Source organism: Podarcis bocagei (genome assembly GCF_964188305.1).
Source record: "Podarcis bocagei genome assembly, chromosome: 2".
NCBI lineage: Eukaryota > Metazoa > Chordata > Lepidosauria > Squamata > Lacertidae > Podarcis > Podarcis bocagei.
Window position 1 is genome coordinate 37,620,958 of NC_138126.1, and position 22,551 is coordinate 37,643,508.

Here is a 22,551-nt window from a genome sequence, read left to right on the forward strand (position 1 = left end):
CCCCCTGATTGTTTGTACATAGTGCTTAAAGGATACTGGACACCTATTATCAGCTAAGCACAAAGATTGTGAGCTTTGGCGTCCAAGCTGCCTCTAAGTTGTATGGCACCTTCCCAGCAGAAATTCCTCCACAGAATGAAGACTGCCATCGATGCAATGAATTTGGAGGATCCTGTCTCAGGAGAAGTAGCCATAGGGATTTTGAAGGAATTTGACAGGATTTTGATAAGATTGTCAACATTTATGAGGGTGGGGTTGTTTGTTGTTTTGTAGAAGTGACACCTTTACACTTGACAGAATTTCACTGCTTCTATATTTTTTCAGAGCCATGGAACCATGAGCAAGGGAGAATGATGTGATGCATAAACACACCCACCACCTACTACCAATTTTCTGTAAGCCCAAGTCAGACTTGTTTCTGTACAATTCTATATAATTGCTTTGTTAAAGATCTATATGCAACTTTCAGTATAAGGTTATATAATAAATACTATACTATACTATACTATACTATACTATACTATACTATACTATACTATACTCAGGGCTCCCCCCCCCCCCGTTAGAGCTCACCAGAACTCAGTTCCAGCACCTCTCAGGTGGGCACCACTGCCATTACAGTGGTACCTCGGGTTACATACGCTTCAGGTTACATATGCTTCAGGTTACAGACTCTGCTAACCCAGAAAGAGTGCTTCAGGTTAAGAACTTTGCTTCAGGATAAGAGCAGAAATCGTTCTCCGGCGGCGCGGCAGCAACAGGAAGCCCCATTAGCTAAAGTGGTGCTTCAGGTTAAGAACAGTTTCAGATAAAGTACAGACCTCCGGAAGGAATTAAGTACTTAACCCGAGGTACCACTGTATAAGATAACAAGGGAAGTGTTTACGGTGAGTTCTGCCAACTCTTTTTCTAGAAAAATAGCACTGACTGTACTATATATTATATATGCAATATAAGGAGAGCCAGAGTGGTGTAGTAGTTAGAGCACTGGACTAGGACCTGGGAGACCAGGGTTCAAGTCCCCGCTCAGCCTGAAAGTTCAGTGAGTGACCTTGGGCCACTCACTGCCTCTCAGCCTAACCTACCTCATAGGGTTGTTGTGAGGATAAAATGGGGAGGAGGGAAATCATGAATGCCATCTTGAGCTTGGGGTAGAAAGGTGACAAATAAATAAATATAATTAATATGGGAAGCATGTCAGTATGCTACTGTATTATTTAGACAAGAACATTATCACACACACACACACACACACCACACTGTATATAAAACAGGTTGAGATATAATACAAGATAGATACATGCACCATAGTAGGATTAAATATTTAATGAGGACTGGAGTATTGCTTTATTTTAGATACATGCTTGACAAACCTAATCCTTTATAGTGAACAGTGCAGGTTTATGAACAGGGACCAGGCAAAACCCTCCCTGTTCCTGTTAGAAATTTAATACATTAGTTAGTGACCCAGATTTCAAGACGAGAAGGAGCTTTTAATACCTGGCAGGAGCTCACATCTGTGTGGAAAAAATGGTAAGAACATTTGATCTATCATGCTGAGGGTGTGACATACAGCTTTGTGTTCTCTCTCTCTCTCTCTCTCTCTCTCTCTCTCTCTCTCTCTCTCTCTGTGTGTGTGTGTGTGTGTGTGTGTCCTTGTATTGCAAGGGAGCCAAGTAGAGAACTAATTTGAAAATGTGTAGGATTTTTGGATCCCTGCATTCCAAGCGCTAGCCACATTTTTGTCCCTGTGCCCTAATGGTGCGGGTCCTTGTCGTGGATGCTGTGGGAAAGCCATGCCTTTCACAGTTAATCCCAGCCAAGAGATAGAGGATGCTCAGCGGATAAAAGGCTTGCAGTCCCAGCTGGGGAAAGAGTTCCATTATTTCCCAGCTGCATAGGACATTCTGCACGGCTCGGTTTTGCCTTTATGAGCAGTGTGGCTTTCCGAGAGCTTGTAGCAGTTTGGCAGAAAACTGTGAAAGATCCTGAGACGTTTGGCTGCTAAGATCTGTAAGTACAAAATTGGGCTGTCTGTTGCAATGTGAATAATGCTGGAAGGGAAGCTTCATTTTCTTTTGTCTCTCCAACACTCCCCCCCCCCGCCTTGTAGTGATTTGCATTAGCATAAGAGAGATAGAGAATAAAGGAGACTGACTGATTGCCCTTCTCTTTATCTTTAACCATTGCATTTTATAGAGAAAGAGAAGGGTCTGCTGCGTTTCTCTTAAATCTGTGTTCATGCGAGGGGGAAAACCTTTATAAAAGAGGGTGCTGATACCCAGACACCAGAATAGGCATATTTCTGAGTATCTTCCGACAGCTCTTGTGTGTGTGTGTGTGTATATGTGTGTGTGTTGGTGTGCCCGCGTGCAGCATTTAATGGGTAGCACACAGGATGACAGTGCTGATTTTAGCACTTGCACATGGCTTTAGACCCTTGCATTTAAAAGGTAAGGAAGATCACAGTGGCTTGTTTCATTTTCCAACTGTTCCAACATATGCAAAGCACTAAATGTCTCTTTTCAGCTCATTTCACTGAGTTTCAAGGAGGAAGTATCCTCACTAGGAGTGTGCCCAGTGGATCTTTTCTTTTTTTGTTTAAAGATTCGGACCAGAAAACAAAATGTCAAATTAAAATGAACTGAAGTTCATGAGGCGGGGGATTGGTGTGGTTGTTTTTTTTCCACTTAGAGATCAATAAGTTGTGTTTCTGTCACTTCATTTGTATGCTAGATGAGCTGTTGTATGTTATGAAAAGTTTGGAATGCTTACAGTACCAGAAACTAGAAGATGTGTGTGCATTTTATGCCAAAAGTGCATGCAGTGCCTGATGGAGCAGTTTGTGGTTTCTGCAAGTGGGTGTGATAAAGGCTTCTGTGTGGATTCAGACATTTGTTACTTCTTTAAATAGTCTCGCCTTTCAAACACATCATTTAGTGCACGGTGAACAGTATAAGGCAGGCATAAGCCAATGTAGTGCCCTCCCAAATGTTGTTGGAGCCCCTCCTATCAACCCCAGCCATTCTGGCCAGGGGTGGTCCGAGTTCTAATCCAGAAACCTCTAAGGGGCACCATGTTGGCTGTCCCTGATATAAGGGCCTTAAGACACGTGAGCTATCGAAGGCCAGGACAGTGGTCCTGTTCATTGGCATAACCTCACTGAGTTCAGAATTGCTGAAAAGGTGTGGTCGTTTATATGCTGATTAAGAAGCTCCCTTCATTTAGTGCTGAACTGCATCGAACTTGCCGACTGCATCGAACTTGCCGATGAGGCAGATACAAAGGTGTGTCCTGTGAGTTGGGAAGAGCGGGAAGCAGCAGGGAGCTTCAGACAGAGCCCTGGAGTATTGTTTTTTAATGCATCCATCATTTGTTTATTAACTAAAGAGAACTACATTTTTACATGCATTTCAAAAAGGGTTTCCATTGCAAAAAAACAAATAAATAAAAATTATTTATTTTTGTTGGTTACCAGGAGAGAGAGTAATTTGTCCGTTCTCAAAGACCCTTTAGTTTTAGCCATTTGTATCATGTGGGAAGAGGAAAGGGGGGAGAAATTAAAGTAACCCGTGTGTGTGTGTGTGTGTGTGTGTGTGTGTGTGTGTGAGAGAGAGAGAGAGAGAGAGAGAGAGAGAGAGAGAGAGAGAGAGAGAGAGAGACTCTACCCCTGAAATGTCCACTTGGAATGCTGAGCATGAAGGCAACACAGCCACAATATATCTTCATCAGTGAGAAGCAGCTGCCTCTGCTTTGGTGTTCAGTGGCTTCATGTAAATGATTCAAGGCTCTCATTCTACACAGAATCTAGGTTTCTTTTAAAATACACACTGAGCCACATTTCACGATGATGATGATGATGCTTTTGGTGTGTGCATCAATATTTGGTGTGTGAATTAGAATTTGAGCTGGGGCGATGTGAATGTACCCATTGGCTGGCGGAGGAAGAGGGGTGCGGCGGGAGTGCACCGCCCCCAGCATGATGCCGGTGGGCTGCCCCCTGGCTGAGCTGGATGGCACGCCCCCAGGACACGTGCCCTGCCCCCAGGACGTGCACCAGAAATGTGAGGTAACTAAAGTTCCTCCGCTTTCCCTCCCCAAACCAAGAACCGCAAAAGCCTTGCTGCTATGTCAAACTATGTCACGGGGTAGGATAATTCCCAGAGGTATTCTAGGCTGTGGCAGCGGGCAGATTCGGCTTCTATGAAAGGGAGGCTTAAAGAATATAGAGCATTATTGACCTACACATTACGGAGAACGAAAGAGAAGTCCAATATGAGTATTGCCGCCAGCTGCTTATGTAGAAACTCACCACAAGCTGAATTAATGGTTAAAAAACAACTTTCTGATGAGGCCCGGGAGCCTGCGTGGAGTATTAACCAACTTCTCCATCCAGTACACACCTCTGAATCAGAACTTCAGAAGCTGGCCTAGTGAATTACAACTGCTTGTCTTAAATGGGCTGCCTGCCATATATTTAGATGACAATATATGGGGTTTTTTTTAATGAACTGCTCTGAGATTGGTTTGTTTTTACAAATTACAAACGGAGCTAATAATTGCTTCTATTGTGTAACATACTCTTTCCGCTGCTTAGGCAGAATTTTCTTTCCTACCTTGAGTGAGTGTTGCTTATATTTTCTGCTGTCTCTGGAGAGTCATGTGATGACAGTTATTCTTCCTGTGGTTCTTGTGCCATTACCTCTTGGACAGTCTTGCTGGGGTATCCAAACTAGTTATTGTTTCATCCCTCTCAGCTTCTCCCTATGGCTCATCTGCTCTTACAGATGCAAAAGTGACTCTGGGAGTAAATCTTCGGTGTCTGCAATTTCATCTTAGTGACTGTTCGCTTTCTACTTGTACTCTGTATGACCTGAGATATCCTGAAGTCTCTGAGACTGTTCCAGGGTGTCATTTGCTGTCTTGGCTTTGTATCATTACATTTGAATTTCTGAGGAGTGGTCTCAGTACTTTGGCTTTTTATCATAGAATTTCTGTTTTTCTTTTTTGTCAATCCAGCTTTGTTTCATCCTGTGATGATCTGCCGCTCTAGGCTTCAGAAATGAGTCTTTGGCAGGTATCCTGGATTTGAGCCTTCTTCTCCTTAGCATTTGAGAGGGCAAGTATCCCCATTCCATGGGTAGTTTAGTCACCTATAGTATGGATCTTGCCAATGTTGCTTGACATTGGTCAGTATCTACTTTGCAGTTTGAACACATTCCTCTGCCAGAGCATTGGATTGTGGGTAATATGGACTGCTGGTAGTGTGACTCAAACCCCACTCTTTTGCAAATCCATGGGATTCTTCAAATTGGGATCCATTGTCAGGAAATAATTCATCACAAATGTCATGCCTTGAGCGTCCTGCCTTTGTCTGGATGAGGTGCTTTTCAATTACTTCAATGTAACAGCTACAGTATAATAATCAACCACTAGCAAGTAATGCTTTCCTTCTAGTTCAAATAGTTCTGTAGCCAGTTGCTGTCAGATTCTACGGGACATCTCCTTAATTATCATGGTTTCTTTGTTCTGTTTTTGTTGTTTTGAACAAGTATAACTGTCTCCAACCATCTTCTGTTCATGCCAGGCCAGTAGAGCGTATCCCTTGCTCTCCTCTTGCACAATACCATCCCAAGGTGTCCTTTGTGGAGTCTTTCCAGCTTCTCTGGAATTGCTTTTAGCATCATTTTCTACTGTTCATTCTTTTTTATAATTCCAGAATTTTCTTATAGCCAAAGGAACTTGATGCCTCTTGCTAAACCATCCTCTACTTATCTCCACTAGCTTTCAAGATATTCATTACATTCTTTCTCTCTCTTCTTTCCACATTATAGTGGTGCCTCGCAAGACGAAAAGAATCCATTCTGTGATTCTCTTCGTCTAGCGGTTTTTTCGTCTTGCGAAGCAAGCCCATTGAAGGATTAGCGGATTAGCGCTATTAGCGGCTTTTAGCGGCTTATCTGCTGATCGGATCAGCTGATAAGCGGCTTAGCGGCTTAGAAAAGGGGGGGAGGGGGGAAAAACAGCAGGAACTCGCAAGACATTGTCGTCTTGCGAAGCAAGCCCATAGGAAATTCGTTTTGCGAAGAACCTCCAAAACTGAAAACTCTTTAGTCTAGCGAGTTTTCCATCTTGCGAGGCATTCGTCTTGCGGGGCACTACTGTATTTCTTCCAGTTTGTTTGTGGTTGCAGGCAGGTGTGATATCATGTGCACATGGTCTTCTAAGTCTTTCTTTTCTTCCCATTGACATTTTCCGCACAGTTGTGTGAGAGCAGATCAGCTATGGGGAATGTCTTTCCCATGCTTATATGTTACTTTTATGTTGCAGTGTTGCAGTTTTAAGATAATGTGCTGAAGACTTGGGGGAGAAGAAGTTAGAGGTTTCTTTAGTATGCTTTCGAGGGATTTGTGATTGATTTCTGCAGTTTCAAATTACCCATAAATGGTGCTGATGAAATTTCTGACACCCAGCAAATAGTTCTTTTTTGATTTGGGCATAATTCTAATGAATAGGTATTCATGCACTGGAAGTATGCACCACAGGAAGCCCTTCCTGCAATGTTGGCATCAGTCTGTCTCAAGAGACTATGGAGCAGTGTGCCACTGAATGGTGCCTAGTGCAGTAGTTTGGTCTGCTTGTTGAGTAATACTCTGAGCTCCAAGCACCCGCTGAAGCAGCCATATAAAAGGATGTCACAAAGAGGAGGGAGAAAGGTTGTTTTCTGCTGCTCCAGAGAAGCGGACACGGAGCAATGGATCCAAACTACAAGAAAGAAGATTCCACCTAAACATTAGGAAGAACCTCCTGACAGTAAGAGCTGTTCGACAGTGGAATTTGCTGCCAAGGAGTGTGGTGGAGTCTCCTACTTTGGAGGTCTTTAAGCAGAGGCTTGACAACCATATGTCAGGAGTGCTCTGATGGTGTTTCCTGCTTGGCAGGGGGTTGGACTCGATGGCCCTTGTGGTCTCTTCCAACTCTAGGCTTCTATGATTCTATGATTCTATAGTGGAAGGTTGACTGGGGGCTGCCCTGCGTAAAGTGGGCAGCACCTGACCAGTGAGACATGGTGATCTCTCCCACCAATAAAGACAGCCTGTAGTGCTCATACCTTATGTCAATCAGGTTGAGTTTATAACCTCTGCCTTCCGTGTTATTTTTGCTGCATTAGCAGTGCCGAAGTGACCTTTCTGGGGCCAAAGGAAAGCAGAACAAAACATTTGGCACCAGTTTGGCTGCAAGAGCTTCCGGAAGGAGGCATGTAGTGTATGTAGTGGAGAGTTTCCTGCTAACTGCCCCCTCTATATGTAGTGCCACGCATCATATCCCATCCCAATCCTAAAGGTATCCAAGTGCCCCGAAGCATTTGGGGGGCTGTAGGGGGCTGCAGATGGAAATGGGGGCAGCAGAAACCTCATTCTGTGAACAATCACTCTGTTATGTTCATGGAAGGAAAGTTGAGATCCAAGGCATAATAAGGAGGTGGGAGTAGTTTCCAACATAACTTGCATACGTTCAAATGTCTATGTCTGTGCCTGCAAAGGTACATGTGCAGGTATTGTGACTTAAGCCTCTGCTTGCACCATTGCAGCACTTAATGTGGATAAGAGGGAGCTGTAAGTTTCAAAGTAGAATAAGAGGTTCTTAAACATGACACTAGAAAGATCAGTCTTGGAGAAGCAAGGCCATATAAAGGCTTGGCCAAGAAGAACGCAGTCCACTATTTCATATTGTCCAATATTTGGCTCAAGCAAATGTTGGATCCCAAGCGTCTCTAAAGCAGGTTTCTAATAGCTGCATGCAATGAAGATGTTTACATATGCTGTACTTGATTTACCCCTCCCATAATCTATGTTACTTTCCTTTGAATTCATTAAAGAGACTGCTTTGCATAGCTTTAACAGATCTCATAAAGTTTCTTGTATCATCCTGAACTGGCTGCTTGAATTGGACTAATTATGGATGAATTGGAGTTTTCAGCATAAGCTCAGCTTCTCAGGATTATACATTGTAGCTCTTTCCAATCACATTTGGATAAACTAAATGGGTATTAGCACTGTTAATAAAAGACCTGTTCCTTCTCCCTGGCCCATGGCTTCTAATCCCCTGACTAATAAAACAGTCAAATCCCATTCTCTCATGCTCTCTGTTAAATTATCTCTTCTTTACCCATATGCTACTGTTTCCAGCGAATTCTCCCACCACAAATAATTTTAGCCTCTTTAATAGCTTGCCCCATGAGTATCACCATCTTCACAGACACATATTCTTTCAGCATGGTGTTGTTTTAGCGAGGATGATTTATTGTGTGTGATTTTTACTTCCTAAAAACAACAAAGCAACAAAGGGATAAAGAATAAAAGGAAACCACAGCCATCTAATATCTGTAGTTGTCAGAAAGGGGAGTCATCCCCCCAAGATATCTTTGTAGCATAGATTTGTCTCCTTGTTTAATTAGGGGAGATCTGTCACAAAATTGGACTGTGTATCTGTTCTGCTTCCTTTACATCTAATAATTTGAATTTTGTTTTCATTTCCATCACAACTATTTGTGTATAGCTTCCTACAACATGCAGACTCTGTGCCTGTGAGTTTAAATGGGTTCTTATTTTCATGTTAATATGGAACTAAGCTCTACATTTTTATATGTACACATAGGATAGACCAGTGCTATTTTTCTAGAAAAAGTGGTGCCAGAATCCATCACAAACATTTCCCTTGTTCTCTTATAATGGCAATGGCCTGAGAGGTGCTAGAACTTAGTTCTGGTGAGTTCCTGCTGGAGAGAAAAAAAGCGCCCTGGGATAGACTCGCATGACCATTTCCCCCAATATGGTGCCATCCCCTCTTAAAGTGATACCTTTCTGCATCCCAAGCTTATAAATAGTTCTACACCAGTTTGAATCATTGTCCCAACCCATGTTTGAACATCTGTAGACATCAAGATCCATGAGCTGACCTAGTTCATATTCCATCTGCCATATGGTTGCCTCAAGAGCTTGGGGCAAGTGCAGGTAATATCACAGATATCTGTCCTGCTGCACCTTACTATGTAATGGTAGACTGAACAGCTTCCTTAATTGAGAAGACTCACTTTGGGTCTAAATAATGTGCTATTCTGTGTGTATGGTTTTATTTTATGTGAAGTAGCATTCAGGAATGAGATTCTGTCCCCACCCCCCACCCCAGAAAGTCTGATCTGGTATAGTCCGTTAAGGAATCTTAATAGAATCTTCACAAGACTTTGCAGAACAGGAAGGTTTGCTCCAAAATGAAATGTAATATGGATCTGATCAGGTCACCTGTAGGCAGCTAGGCCAGCGTTTCTCAGTATTGCGAGCACTCTGTGCAATGATAGCTTTTTAGCACTTCTTGTGCTGAAATCCAAATCAGTTCAATCTCGGCTGTGCTTGCTCTACTTGCGTGTCTCTCTGTGAGAGAGAGTATGTGTGTGTAAAGCAAGATATCATTAATATCCCTTAGCTTTTTTTTCTAGGAGAAGATTCTGGGGTTATCAGATTCGCACTGCGGGATCTGTATGGATTTCTTATAAGTGGAAGGAAATCGGGTTACCACAGCGTTCTGGAAGATGGGAGTACGTTCTTTACTTTTCATACCAGATAATGTGCCTACAGCCTGTTTCTTTTATAAAAAAGATCAAATTGAGAAAGATAGTCAGAAACACTGCCAGATTTATTCATTCTTCTTGGCAGCATTCTTATTAAGAAAGATGGAAAACAGCGGAGTTAAGAGAAACAAAAACTCATTCTGCCAACCAAGAGAAGTTGCCACTATTCACAGAGGGAGCAGCAAAACCCCGAAGTTTAATAAAGGCAGCCAAGTTATTTTTGGTGGAATGCCAGTCTGCTCTTTTATTGAGTTTCATCCACATTGTTCTATGTTCAAATATAGATGAATGACAAACTAGTTATTTCGGTTATTAGTGTGTGCTTGCTTCACAGATTGCTTATCTCTTTTCTATTCCATACGTCTACCCTGAAAAACGCTTACAGCTTTTATTTCAAAAGATTTGAACACAGGTCTCACTGGTTCAATATTCTAGCTGCTAAGCACTATACCCAACTAAGTTCTTCTCAGAGTAGAGTTAATTAGTCATGCTTATTAATTCCAGTGGGTCTACTCTGAGCAGGACTAGCACTGGCTACAATCTTTTATGTTCAGGTGCAAATTTCAGGAAACAACAACAACAAAAATTATCTGAACAGCATGTCGTTTCTGAGCTCTTAAAACACTAAATATTCCCAGGAAGTACACACAGAGGTATCTGTTTGACCAGCATGGAATCAGGATTATTGAGTTTATTTATTGGAGCTACATTCTATCTTTCCTCCAAGGAGCTCAAGGTGGCATACATGGTTCTCCTCCTCCCCCCTTTATCATTGCAGCAAGGATGCAGGTGGCACTGTGATCTAAACACTGAGCCTCTTGGGCTTGCCGATTGAAAGGTTGATGGTTCAAATCTGCGTGATGGGGTGAGCTCCCATTGCTCTGCCCCATCTTATGCCAACCTAGCAGTTCGAAAGCATGCCAGTGCAAGTAGATAAATAGGTACCGTTGTTGCAGGAAGGTAAACGGTGTTTCTGTGCCCTCTGGCTTCCATCACGGTGTCCCTTTGTGCCAGAAGCAGTTTAGTCATGATGGCCACATGACCCAGAAAGCTGTCTGTGGACAAACGCCAGCTCCTTTGTCCTAAAGTGAGATGAGCGCTGCACCCCATAGATGCCTTTGACTGGACTTAACCATCCAGGAGTCATTTACCTTTATCATTGCAACAGCCCTGTGAAGTAGGTTAGGCTGAGAGGCTGTGACTGGCCTAATGTCATCCAATGAGTTTTACAGTTGGGTGGGGATTTGAACCCTAGTCTCCAAGATCCTAATCCAACACTTTTACCACTATACCATACTGCTATAGTTGGAATAGTTGGACTAGTTCAAGAGTGGATAAACTTTTTTTTCTGTTGAGGGGCAATCATTTTGGGGTTGCATGCTAGAGCAGATGCTTGACACAACCAGAAAAATAAATATTGCGAATTAGAATTCAGAATGAAGATCTGCTCCAGTTTTCATCCTGACTACTTCAGCTTAGAACTCTGAATCCTATGCAGGTCTAATCAGAAGGAAGTCCCTCTTGATTTTGTGAGGTTACTCTCCTATATATAGAGTGAGATAGATAGATAGATAGATAGAGAGAGAGATTTATGATTGCTGATTGGATATTTTTTTAAAAAAATAAATAAAACCAATCACTATAGCAACTATTTTGGAAAGTAAGTGAAAGTAATTTCTTTCTAAATTTAGTGTGTAAACACACACACACAATTAAGTGAAAGGGAGGAGAAGCAACAAATAGAAAGGAACTTAGACGGGGTGGGTGTGGCATCATAAAGTTAGGTTAGGACTGTTGCGCGCACTGGCCAGATTGCAGGATACCTGTCTTTGACAATATCAACTTTGGGTGTGATCCAGCACAACTCTTCTTATATTCTTATGTTCAGTTGTGTGGTCACATTCACAGCCATGGAACCCACTGCATATATTACATCTTTTTTGTTATTCACTTTTAAAAGAATGTAATTCTTGCTTCAGGATCAAATTCAGATCAATATGTATCCGATCTCCAGTTTTAATAATAGGCTATGGATTGTTGCCCACTATATAATTTGTCCTGAAATTTCTCTGTGTTTTTTGTTACTGAAACACTAAAGGTCCCTGTGTTCTAAAGTTGGAGTTTATGTGACTAGGGCATAACAAGGAATAATCTTTTGTACATACTATGTTAGAAATTAAATTACCCTTTAAGCAAGCCATTAATCATGTTGAAGCAGTCTAATGAGACTGAAATAAAGAGAAAGAAATAGCTGGGCCAACTTGATGCCACAATGAATCAATATCATTTTATCAAGATTATTTCTGCCTATTCCCCCTCCCTTTTACCTCTCAAGTAACATATTGCCAAAGAGGGAGTTTCTTACATACCCTGTTCCACTTAATAGGCTTAATAGCAGCTACAGGTCTCATTCCTTATTTTTCTGCCCCTTACCCCTTCTGCTCCTTTTTCATCATTCTTCATCTGAATGGGGTGGTCCTTCTTGGAGGATAAAAGCCTGATGATGACCATAAGCTTCAGGTAGGCTTCTGAGTCAAGGGTGGTAGGTCCCAAACTACTTACTGCCTTTTTTATATAACAACCAGCACATTGTGCTGGGACCAAGAAACAAACCAGCAACTAGCATAACTGTTTAAGCACTGCTGAGTTGTTTCCTAAAGGCCAAAGCTGGACCTACCAGATGCAGACCCAATAGGTAGCACAACATACATCAATTGGAAATAACCTAATCAAGTTCAAGGGCATGGAAAACTATAACCAGGTTATATCTGCCCAGGAAGTGCTAGGATGTTCCAGCCTTAGTTGGATAGGGTGAGTGGAGCCACCAACAAAAGTTACCTTCCAGAAGCTGGTAAGCAAGGTGGAGGACTTAAAAATTATTTCCATGGCAAGAGTTCCTCCACTGGGAAGATTATGTGAGATCTTGTGCGGCCTTCGTGAAATCTCAGATGGCCCCTTCATACAGCCCCTTCCTTTTCCATTTGTTTGTTTTCCTTCCACCTGTGCAAGGTGCAATCATGTAAGTAAATCACATGTAAGTTTCAGGTCTACTGTATATCCCTGCCACCACATCTCTCCAGCCTCCATGCAGGCAAGCAGGAGGCATTATCGCAGTTCAAAGGTGCATCCAAGCCAGGCAAAAACATTCAAGAAGGGTGCAGGTCAGGGGTAGTGAGGGCAGTAGCGTGGGAGAATTGGGCATGGCCTGGCTCAGGTGCCATGGACTGGATAGAGAAGCCCCGAGGGCTTGTTTCAAACCCTGAGCTAGAGGTATTCCATGTGCTATAGATGCTACTTCAGTGTTACTTTTAAGGATATGTAAAACTGCAATGTGTTGTTACAATTAAGGTTACCAGATTTCTTTCAATGAATCCAAGGACACTTTTCAACTTCCTACTAAATAGATGGATTTGTAAATCCAGGGACTGTCCCAAGTAGTGAGAGACTCCAGGGGGCCTTGTGCTTACCCAGGGCTCGGTTTCCTTCAAATGAAGGTCCATGGACACGGTGGTGTCTTTAGGATATATACACATATATACAAGCTGAGCATAGGAGGGAGGGGCTCACTGTGTTAACATTCCCATAGATCATGTTTCCCCTTTAGGTTTCCAGGGGACCCCCAAAGTCCAGCACAGAGCAAGACATGCCTCTCTCCCAAGCTTCCAACTCTCACACACAACAGCTCTGGCTATTGTGCTCCTATATACCAGCCAGGTGTTTAGGGGTGGGGGGAAAGCAATTTATTCTATGGCACAGAGCAACCTCTTTGGAGATGCTCTAGAGGAGGTTGGTACAGCCAACCAAAACCATTACCTTGACAAAGGTGTATATATATGAGCCAGTAATTTGGCTTACTTCTATTCAATATGATGTTTTGAACAGTGCACGAGTACCTAATATATCACACTTTTTGAGGTTCATATCCTTCCTTTTTGTTTCTTGCTGTCACTCCAGCATGAAGGATGATCATTTGGACATCCTTAAGAGGATCGGATATGTCAGAATTATTTCTGTACACTGCCAGGCCATTTGCTATGCTAATGGTGCTTATAATGCATTACAGAACTATATATAATGTGCATTGTCTCCATAAGGACATATATTTCAAAAGAAGGAAGTGCTTGTTTTATTTAGGCTAGAGGATCAGTCTTGGTAAATTTTCTATCTGCAGTACATCACTCTTTAGTAAACTATTAGATGGAAACATACTGCATTTTAAGCAAGGGAAATGGCAAGAATTTCTAGGGGATATGTCCCATTTAAGTCTGCTTGGTGTCACTAGAACATTACAAACAAGCTGTGATGAACAAAAAAAATCTAGTTCTATGCTTCTTCTCAGCTGATCACAGACTGCATATCTTCATTATTAAAGCTGGCTGAATCAATAAAACAGATTTTGTGTTCATTCTCATAACGTTATTTTTGTTCCTTTCTCGTGTGTTTTCATAAAGATTTATTTCTTGTACATATGGTTCACATCCTCCAATGGTCTCAATCTATTTTCAAGTTTGAGAAGATCCTCAACTGTTCTTTTTTATGGTCAAATTGATCATGCACTGACTAGAAGAGTTATGTACTATAAAATCAGGATTTCTGTACAAGCTGCTGAAAGAAATTTGGGCAGCTTTTGAATTATGAAATAAATCCCCTCCCCTCCACACACTCACATGCACACAAATATATGGTGGATCATTGATTCTGTAATGGAGTGGGGTGGAACACTGATCTCTCTCTCTCTCTCTCTCTCTCTCTCTCTCTCTCTCTCTCGGGACAATACCTGGAGCTTAAAGTGAGAACTTCTCTTCCTCTCTGTGGTTTCTCATTTGGTAAGCTCCCTGTGTCCTTGGGTAGGCAATGTGGAGCTGTAGGTGTTTGGCTTTTCAGGTGAATCTGGCTCAGTGAAAAATGTCTGTGAAGTCCCTGGCAAGCGTTCACATCCATCAGCCATCAGCAGAAACCTGGTTCTGCTCTTCACTTGGTAGGAAAAACCTTTCTGAAAACCAGATCACACTCTTCCTTCCACGAGCCTTAAGGATGGGGTAAAGGGCAACTACACTGTCTAATAAATCTCTACAGGGAACTGACTATATATACTAGAGCTGTTGCATTCGGCTCTGACAACTGGTTGAGTACTGTATAATTTTGACAGGGCCTGGGTCTCTTATCAAATACATTGTGGGGTCTCAGAAGATCGCATTACAAGAAATGGAGGGAGCAAATGCTTCAGACTTCACTCCCCTTAAACCTTTTTTGGGTTATTTAAGTCTACCATCTTAAACCAAATTTGGTGGCTATTCCCTGCAATGAAGATGTTTTGGTGTTCAAAGTTAAAAAACACACAAAACGCCTCACACACACTGGCTCATTGCTCTTCTTGGTCATCCAAAGCTGCTGCTGTAGCCATAGATATATTTGCTTATCTCTTGAAATTACCATGGCATGCAAATTGTAACACTACCAACTTGAAATAAATTGGTGACAAAATAGGAATGAACATGAACTTGGAAACTTTCAAGAGAGATTATCAGGGCTAAAGCTTTCATCCGAGAAGAGCTTTATTGATTCAGAAATAAACAGAATATCTAATCAAACCATTTAGCAATGGTTTATGTTTGACAGAAAAATTATGATGCCCTTTTGGTGATCAGATTGTTAGTTTCTATGTTTGCATCTTATGTTTTTTTCTAAATGTGTAGTCCAATCCTGTGCAAATTTACATGGAAGTAAGCCCACTGTATGCAAAGAGACTTACTCCAGGTTCTAGTGAGCATGCGATTTTAACCCATAATAATTATAATAGCCTGTCTTTTATACAGCAGAATTTAAGTATTTAAAGCACCTTAGCCATATGATCATAGTAGTGTAAAGTAAGCCAGTATTATGGACCCCAACTGCAGAATAAAAAATAAAGAAGTAGAGCAACTATTGCCTTGCCTAAAGCCATCCTACTGAGCTTGTGGCCTGGGTGAAATGTGAACTGGGGTCTTTCTGACCACAATGCACTCCCTTAGCTGCTTAAACACACATATAAAAAGGCACAAACACACATCAGAGAAGTGGAAGATAGCTGCACCTGTAGTGCCTAAACAAACCATTTTCGGATATATGGAGAAACATTTCAACAGTAATGCTGAAAGACAAAGATTGCATTTGATTTAGGATACATAAATCTTTCCTGTCTTGTTAAAAGATTAGCTATAACCACATCAAACTCTTCAAACAAAGCTCGGACTATTTTAGATTGAGCAAACAGTTTAGAGCAGGAAAGTGATCAGGTGGGGAACGGGTACTTTTCAGTATTGTTGTTGTCAAAAGCTGAAAATTGCTTCTTGATTTAGGGTCCCTATAAAATTGTGCAGAATTGTTTGTAGAGTGAATGAACCCATAAAACCATTGTTCTGTGCATGGTGGATAATTTTACATTTTGAAACATATCCCTATTGTTGATTGTGGTGGTGATGGCGCCACTTTATGAACACTGTAGCCATTTGGAAAGACTAGTGTTATAGAAAAAGTACTGAAGAAACCCATTTAATATCAAGCAGACATTATTCAGAACATAGTTACATGGCTATACTTGCTGGAATGCATCTTGCACTTAGCATGTAATGTAACCTTGCCCAGTGAGTACCAAAGTACCCACAAATCTCTGATGTATTGAAGCATTCAGATATTCATCATGGAACGACAGCCTTGGAAGAGCTTTGTGAAAACACAATGGCATTTGAAATGCCTTTGATGCCAATAACAAAACAACAGAATGTGGGCATTTTTTAGATGTTAACAAAGTAATATGTGGACATTCCAGTCTTTCACATGATGTGAGGAGTGTCATTATTGTCAAAGAACTTACTTCCAAATATGCAGCCGTAGATTGCATGCAGCCTAAATTAACCAAACATGCCAGATGGAAAAACACCCTAAAGATTCCAGTAAATTAATTGTTTTGCTTTCAAGCTATTAACTTAAACCAACTAGGCAGACAGAAAATAAAAGAAAGAAAAGAAAAAAACTTTTTGGATCCAACTGAATTACATTTAAGTGGTAGACCTTTGTGTTTTAATATCTATATCTCCATAGAAACAAAGAACGTAGCTCAAAATATAAACAAAATTCTGAACATAAATGTAACTCGGTTCCAGAGACTAATAGGCCCAAGACTTACTCTCCACAAATATACCGAGAACAGAGGTTCCCAAACCTCATACTGGTGGTCTTCCGTGGGTGACTTTGAAGAAGAGCTGTGGCTGCTCAGTCATAACTGAAGCCTTCCTTTGCACTCTGTGTTGTCTCCCCAGTAACTAGCAAAGCAATCCACAAAGCAATCCCTAGCTCCAGTAGCTGCTGAAGGCTAATAGGATTGACATCAGTTCTGGTGGCCCTTCCTGTGCTTTTTCTCTCCTGCTGTTTGTGCATGTCCAGAGTCAGTCCAGGCAAAGAGTAAGTCTTTTAAAGCTATACTTATTTCTTCTTCTTCTTCTTCATCATCATCATCTTTATCATTTACCTTCCTTTTACTCTAACGTCCCTATGGCAGGCAACAATATCACAACACAATATGAAAAACAATTTAAAACAACTTCCAATCACAAAAATAAGATGGGTCCTAAAAATACATGCAGCACTTCATTTATTTGCTGTTGTTGTTGTTTAGTCGTGTACGACTCTTCGTGACCCCATGGACCAGAGCACGCCAGGCACTCCTGTCTTCCACTGCCTCCCGCAGTTTGGTCAAACTCATGTTGGTAGCTTCGAGAACACTGTCCAACCACCTCGTCCTCTGTCGTCCCCTTCTCCTTGTGCCCTCCATCTTTCCCAACATCAGGGTCTTTTCCAGGGAGTCTTCTCTTCTCATGAGGTGGCCAAAGTATTGGAGCCTCAGCTTCAGGATCTGTCCTTCCAGTGAGCACTCCGGGCTGATTTCCTTAAGAATGAATAGGTTCATTTCTTACCCTGTCACAACTCTTGTTCCTCTCTTCCACCCTCCATGGAATCTTAGAGTGGAAGGGGCCACAAGGATCATCTAGTCCAGCCCCCTGCAAAGCAGGAATCTTCTGCCCAACATGGGGCTCAAACCCACAACTCTAAGATTAAGAGTCTCACGCTTTACCGACTCAGAGATGTTCTTAATGTTACTACAGCCTACAGCAAAAACAAACAACTATGCATTCCACAAATGGCATACTGAGATAGCAGCATTACATTATTCAATTTCTTATTCAAAATCACTCCAATGTGGCCCCAAACTATTCCTTTGTCTCCCTAGCCAATTTTCTTTTATTTGATAACTTTTCAAACAAAGCTATAACCCAAACCATTTTATAACAATGCTATTTCATAGCTCCATCCAAATCCAATAACTGGTAGACTTGGTGTGTGTGTGTGTGTTGGGGGGTGGGGAAATGTAGGTGCTGTCAACAAAGAAATTTTGATGGCTGAGGCAAAGGGTGAGACAGCTTCTTCCCCTCCCTGCCTCCTAACTGTATGTACATAAGCCATCTAGCCTAACGTAATGTACATAAGCCATCTAGATCAATGTTATTTCTACAGAGGTGATGGGGGAGAATCCTCACAATAACGGCATACACTAGGCTAGCTCTGGGGTACAGGGCAGACTGTGGAAAACACACAGAGAACTCTGTCTGCTTCAATCCATCAGCATTTGCAGTTGCATCTCAACTTCAAAAACAGCAAGTAGAGCTCTCCCTTCTTATCTCCCAAACACCTAGTAGAATATATTTCAAGTCTTTGCATAAACAGGGATCCAGATTAACCACAGTGATGGGAATCTTTTAAAAACTTACCTGTTGGTCACATATGAGCAACACAGCTTGTGCCTGCTTCTCCAGCATTAGCACACCAAGTGTTTGGCTTATAGACTCCTAAACAGGTAACTTTCTTTTAGCACACCTGGAACCGCAATTGCATCACATCCAAGTATGTTCCTCTTCCAATCCTTTAGCACAGGAGCATGGGACTTTCAGCATCTTGACATGGACAGAGAGGCAGTGGTAAGCACTACACACAGCTGGTTCTGTTTGGGGACAGCATATTTTTTAAACATGTTTTTCTGCTCGCCTCTGAAACAACACAATCTGCTGTAACTTTAGCAATATCACTTTGAACTGGGGGGAGGGGGAAATGCTTCACAACGTGTCTCCAAAAATATTCAGTAAGACACAAGAGTGTTATCTGTAAGTTTTTCCATATGTTTGGTGACACTTGCTTTAAAATTAGCTACAAAGAACTGCCTTTTTGACAAGACAGTCTGTGACAAGTTGTTAAAGAAAGTTATTCTAATATTAATTAGGGGACCGTTAGCCATCCTGCAGCAAGAATGTGAAAGTGAACAGTAAAGTGATTTGTGAAAGGGGCAATTCATCTGGTGGCAATATAATATTGTATTGTATTATAAACATTTATGTAAGACTTTTATATACAATATAATTATTATATGGTATGGTGTGGTGTGGTGTGGTGTGGTATGGTATGGTATTATACACTTATGTAAGACTTTTGAATATCCGCATGGAGTGTTATGGCCCTTACAAAAACCCTTTAAAGGAGATTTTCTTTTTCTCATTTTGCAGATTGAGAAGGGGAATGAGTTGAAAAATGAGTTCATGACAGAGATTAACCTCAACACTGGGACTCTCTAATTTACAGGCTTCTGATTCAGAGGGCTCCCAAATTATTCTAAACATACTCATTTTAACGTTGGAACATATGAAGATTCCTTTATATATATTTTTAAAAAATCCTTCCAGTAGCACCTTAGAGACCAACTAAGTTTGTGATTGGTATGAGTGTTCGTGTGCATGCACACTTCTTCAGATACACTGAAACAGAAGTCACCAGACCCTTATATATAGTGAGAGGGTGGGGAGGGGTATTACTCAGAAAGGTGGTGGGAATGGGTGATTGGCTGATAGGTGTGGTAAGCCTGTTGACGACTGTTACAACTGCAATTGGTCTTACAGGAAAAAGCAAGGGGTGAGATAGCTAAAATAGCTTTATCATGTATAATGAGATAAGAATCCAATGTCTCTATTCAGACCAGGTCTCTCCATGGTTTTAAGTTTGGTAATAAGTTGCAATTCAACAACTTCTCTTTCCAGTCTATTTCTGAAATTCTTTTGTAATAAGCTACTTTGAGATCTTGTATCGAATGTCCTGGGAGATTGAAGTGTTCTCTGTCTTGTGATTCCTGATGTCAGATTTATGTCTATTTATCCTTTGGCGTAGGGTTTGGCCTGTTTGTCCAATATAGAGAGCTGAAGGGCACTGTTGTGTGGGGTCTGAGTCCAATTTTAAGTAAAGGCGGTATTGGAAAGTTGTCTGTGAGCCTCCTGGATGTAATCAGTTTTGTTCATGATGACGGGGTCTCTTCTCTAAAGGAATTAAATGAATTCTTTAGTTTTGGGCATTAAGGGCAGGATTTTTTTCCTTTTGCTTAATGGAGGATACTTCCAGGAAAGGGGGAAAAAGTTTTCCCCCAGGTTTTTTTAATATAACAAAGGTAAAATCACTTAGCATGATAGCAGAACCTTTCCATCTAACTTACTGATATAGACCCGGCTTCATCCCCATAAAAGAGATTTTAAAAGCCTACAATTTGCATCCAACTCTAGCAGAAACTTTAAAAGCTACAGACGTTTCATCTTCTTTTCTTTTCTTTTTATTAAAAAGTTTGCTGCATGAAAACCCTCAAATAGCTCTGCTTAAAACTTGGCAGGCTGGAAGACTTCCGGGTTAGCGCCTCCAGCAATGGCGGATTTCCTCTGATCGGGAGGAATCCGCTCCGTGGAAATTAGGGTCTGGATCGCCACAGCAAGGCGGAGACCCATTAAAAACCACAGGCGGGAGAAGCCTGTGGACGTGGGATTCGGATGGCACCTTTTGCGCCTCCCCTACTCACGGGGACCCGGAGCGACGTGGGGTGAGTGGCGCAGTGCTTCGAATCGACTGCTTCTTTCATGGAGTGAAGCCAGATTGCTGTTGCCGGAGAGCGCTGACTTTTTCCTGTGGACAATTGGACTCTAAACAACTACCCGTGAGTAGAACGGAAAATTGGATCTCTAAATATCTTAATTTGGCATCGAAACGGGAAGGTTCCAAACAGGAAGTCCGCCTTCCTCTTTTGTAAATAGATTGAAGCAAAGACATTGCAAGCTAAAGCCTGGAAAGTCTTTTGTAAAGGATTAAATCTCCATCGGTTAAAATTACTAACCCCCCCCCTTGGAAGCAGGAGAAGAGGGGGGAAATTTTAGATCGTTCAAGCCTGCAGGAGAGAGAGTGAAGAAAGATAAATTACCACCGTTTCGAACCTGGGAAAGGGCTGCCAGTAAGATTAACGTTTTGGGAAAGTTCATTGACTGTGAATAAGACGTATGTTGACAGATTGTTAAACAAGAGAAATATATTGTTTCCATTGTTTCCTTTTGCACTTAAAAAGGAGTAAAAAAATAACTGAAAATCGAAACTAACTTTGTTGCTGGATCTGCGCTTAAAAGGATGGATACAAATAGAAATTGTTTCCTCTAGAGGGAGCTTTTGAAACTGTTGCAGGAGTGGAGCTGGGGAATTTTCCAGCTGCAGAGATTAAAGACCGTGAGAATCAGAGATTGACCTTGGACAAGAATGTTGACAGAAGAAGCCTTGGTGATTGCATTTTGCAAGACAAGTGCTTTATTGGAACAGCTTCATGAGAAGATGGACGTGATTATTATTAAAATTGACAATTTGGGACAAAAAATGACTGATTTGGGACAAAAAGTGAATACCTATGCAGAAACTACTCAGGATTTGATTCAGGAATCTGTTTTGACATGGCAAGCTGTGGAGAAGACGAAGGAGAAAGTTGTTGTTGAACCTCAAGTAATTCAAGTGGAGAGAGCCCTAGCCTCACAGAGGCAATTTGATGAACATAAGCTGTTGTCTTTTACGATCGAATCTAGAGAAAGCCAGATTTGGTGGGATGGAGCCCCACTTGGATTGGAGAAGGAAAGTTGAATAGATCCTCTTATGCAGGGAGGTTCTGGCCTTTGGGATTTGGATTTGGGTCAGGGGGAGATTGGTGCTCTGAAATATCTTTTGGACTTTAGTTCTGACTATGGAGAATGGGCTGACCTGTCGAGAAGGAATAAAGACATTGTTAGGTTGGAGTTTCCCCGAGATCTACTCCTCAGTGCCAAAGGAAGGAAATTAAGAACAAGATCAGCAGAAGATAAAGTAAAGTGCATGTATAAATATGAAGAAGATCTGCAGAAGGGACATGGAAAAGAGTTAAGAGCCTCGGACAGAAGGTCACCAGGTTGATGGACCATATGAAATTGATAGAAAGGACAGGCAGAATCCGAGACCAGGGAGAAGAGACGGTGGAAGAAGATTGGAAAAAAAGTTTTTAAAAAAATTTATTTAGAGAAACGTTGCAAAATTAATGAGTGTTAGAAAAATGTTGGAATGAAATTATATGGCTTTAGTAGAAATGTTATACGGAGTTAAGTATAAATAAGTTTTAGGGTTTTAATGGTAAGATAAGGTTAAAATAAATTAAGATAACTAAATGACAGAAAACAGTGAAAGATGGAAAGGATTTGCTGAAATAATTAATAACTAGAACAAAAAGGGAGGTGTGAGGAGGTCGATGAAACAAGTTAATGAAAGATAAATACAGTGGTGCCTCGCAAGACGAAATTAATTCGTTCCGCAAGTCTCTTCGTCTTGCGGTTTTTTCGTCTTGCGATGCACGGTTTCCCATAGGAATGCATTGAAAATCAATTAATGCGTTCCTAGGGAAACCGCTTGCCAGGCTGGCGGTGCGGAGAAGGGCTTTTCTCCGCACCGCAAGCCTTCAGGACAGGTACGGGAACAGAGGGGAAGGCGCGCAGCGCTTTCCCTCTGTTCCCGGGGCTTGCGTGGGA

The 22,551-nt window shown here is 41.6% G+C and overlaps 1 protein-coding gene across 7 annotated transcripts in view; it reads left to right on the top strand.

Moving 5' to 3' along the window:
- The first annotated feature begins 1,438 nt into the window (after positions 1–1,438).
- The window catches only part of LOC308581529 (contactin-6-like), a 210,434-nt gene continuing 189,321 nt past the window's right edge, over positions 1,439–22,551 (top strand). The window contains exon 1 of one of the 7 annotated variants that reach the window (XM_081184028.1): positions 1,439–1,533. The gene's annotated coding sequence lies outside the window, so the exon portion shown is untranslated. Of the gene's footprint in view, positions 1,534–1,614; positions 2,014–2,370; positions 2,454–3,266; positions 3,348–22,551 lie in introns of those variants that run through there. The other 6 variants (XR_014005104.1, XM_081184033.1, XM_081184031.1 and 3 more) reach the window with 6 other exon arrangements.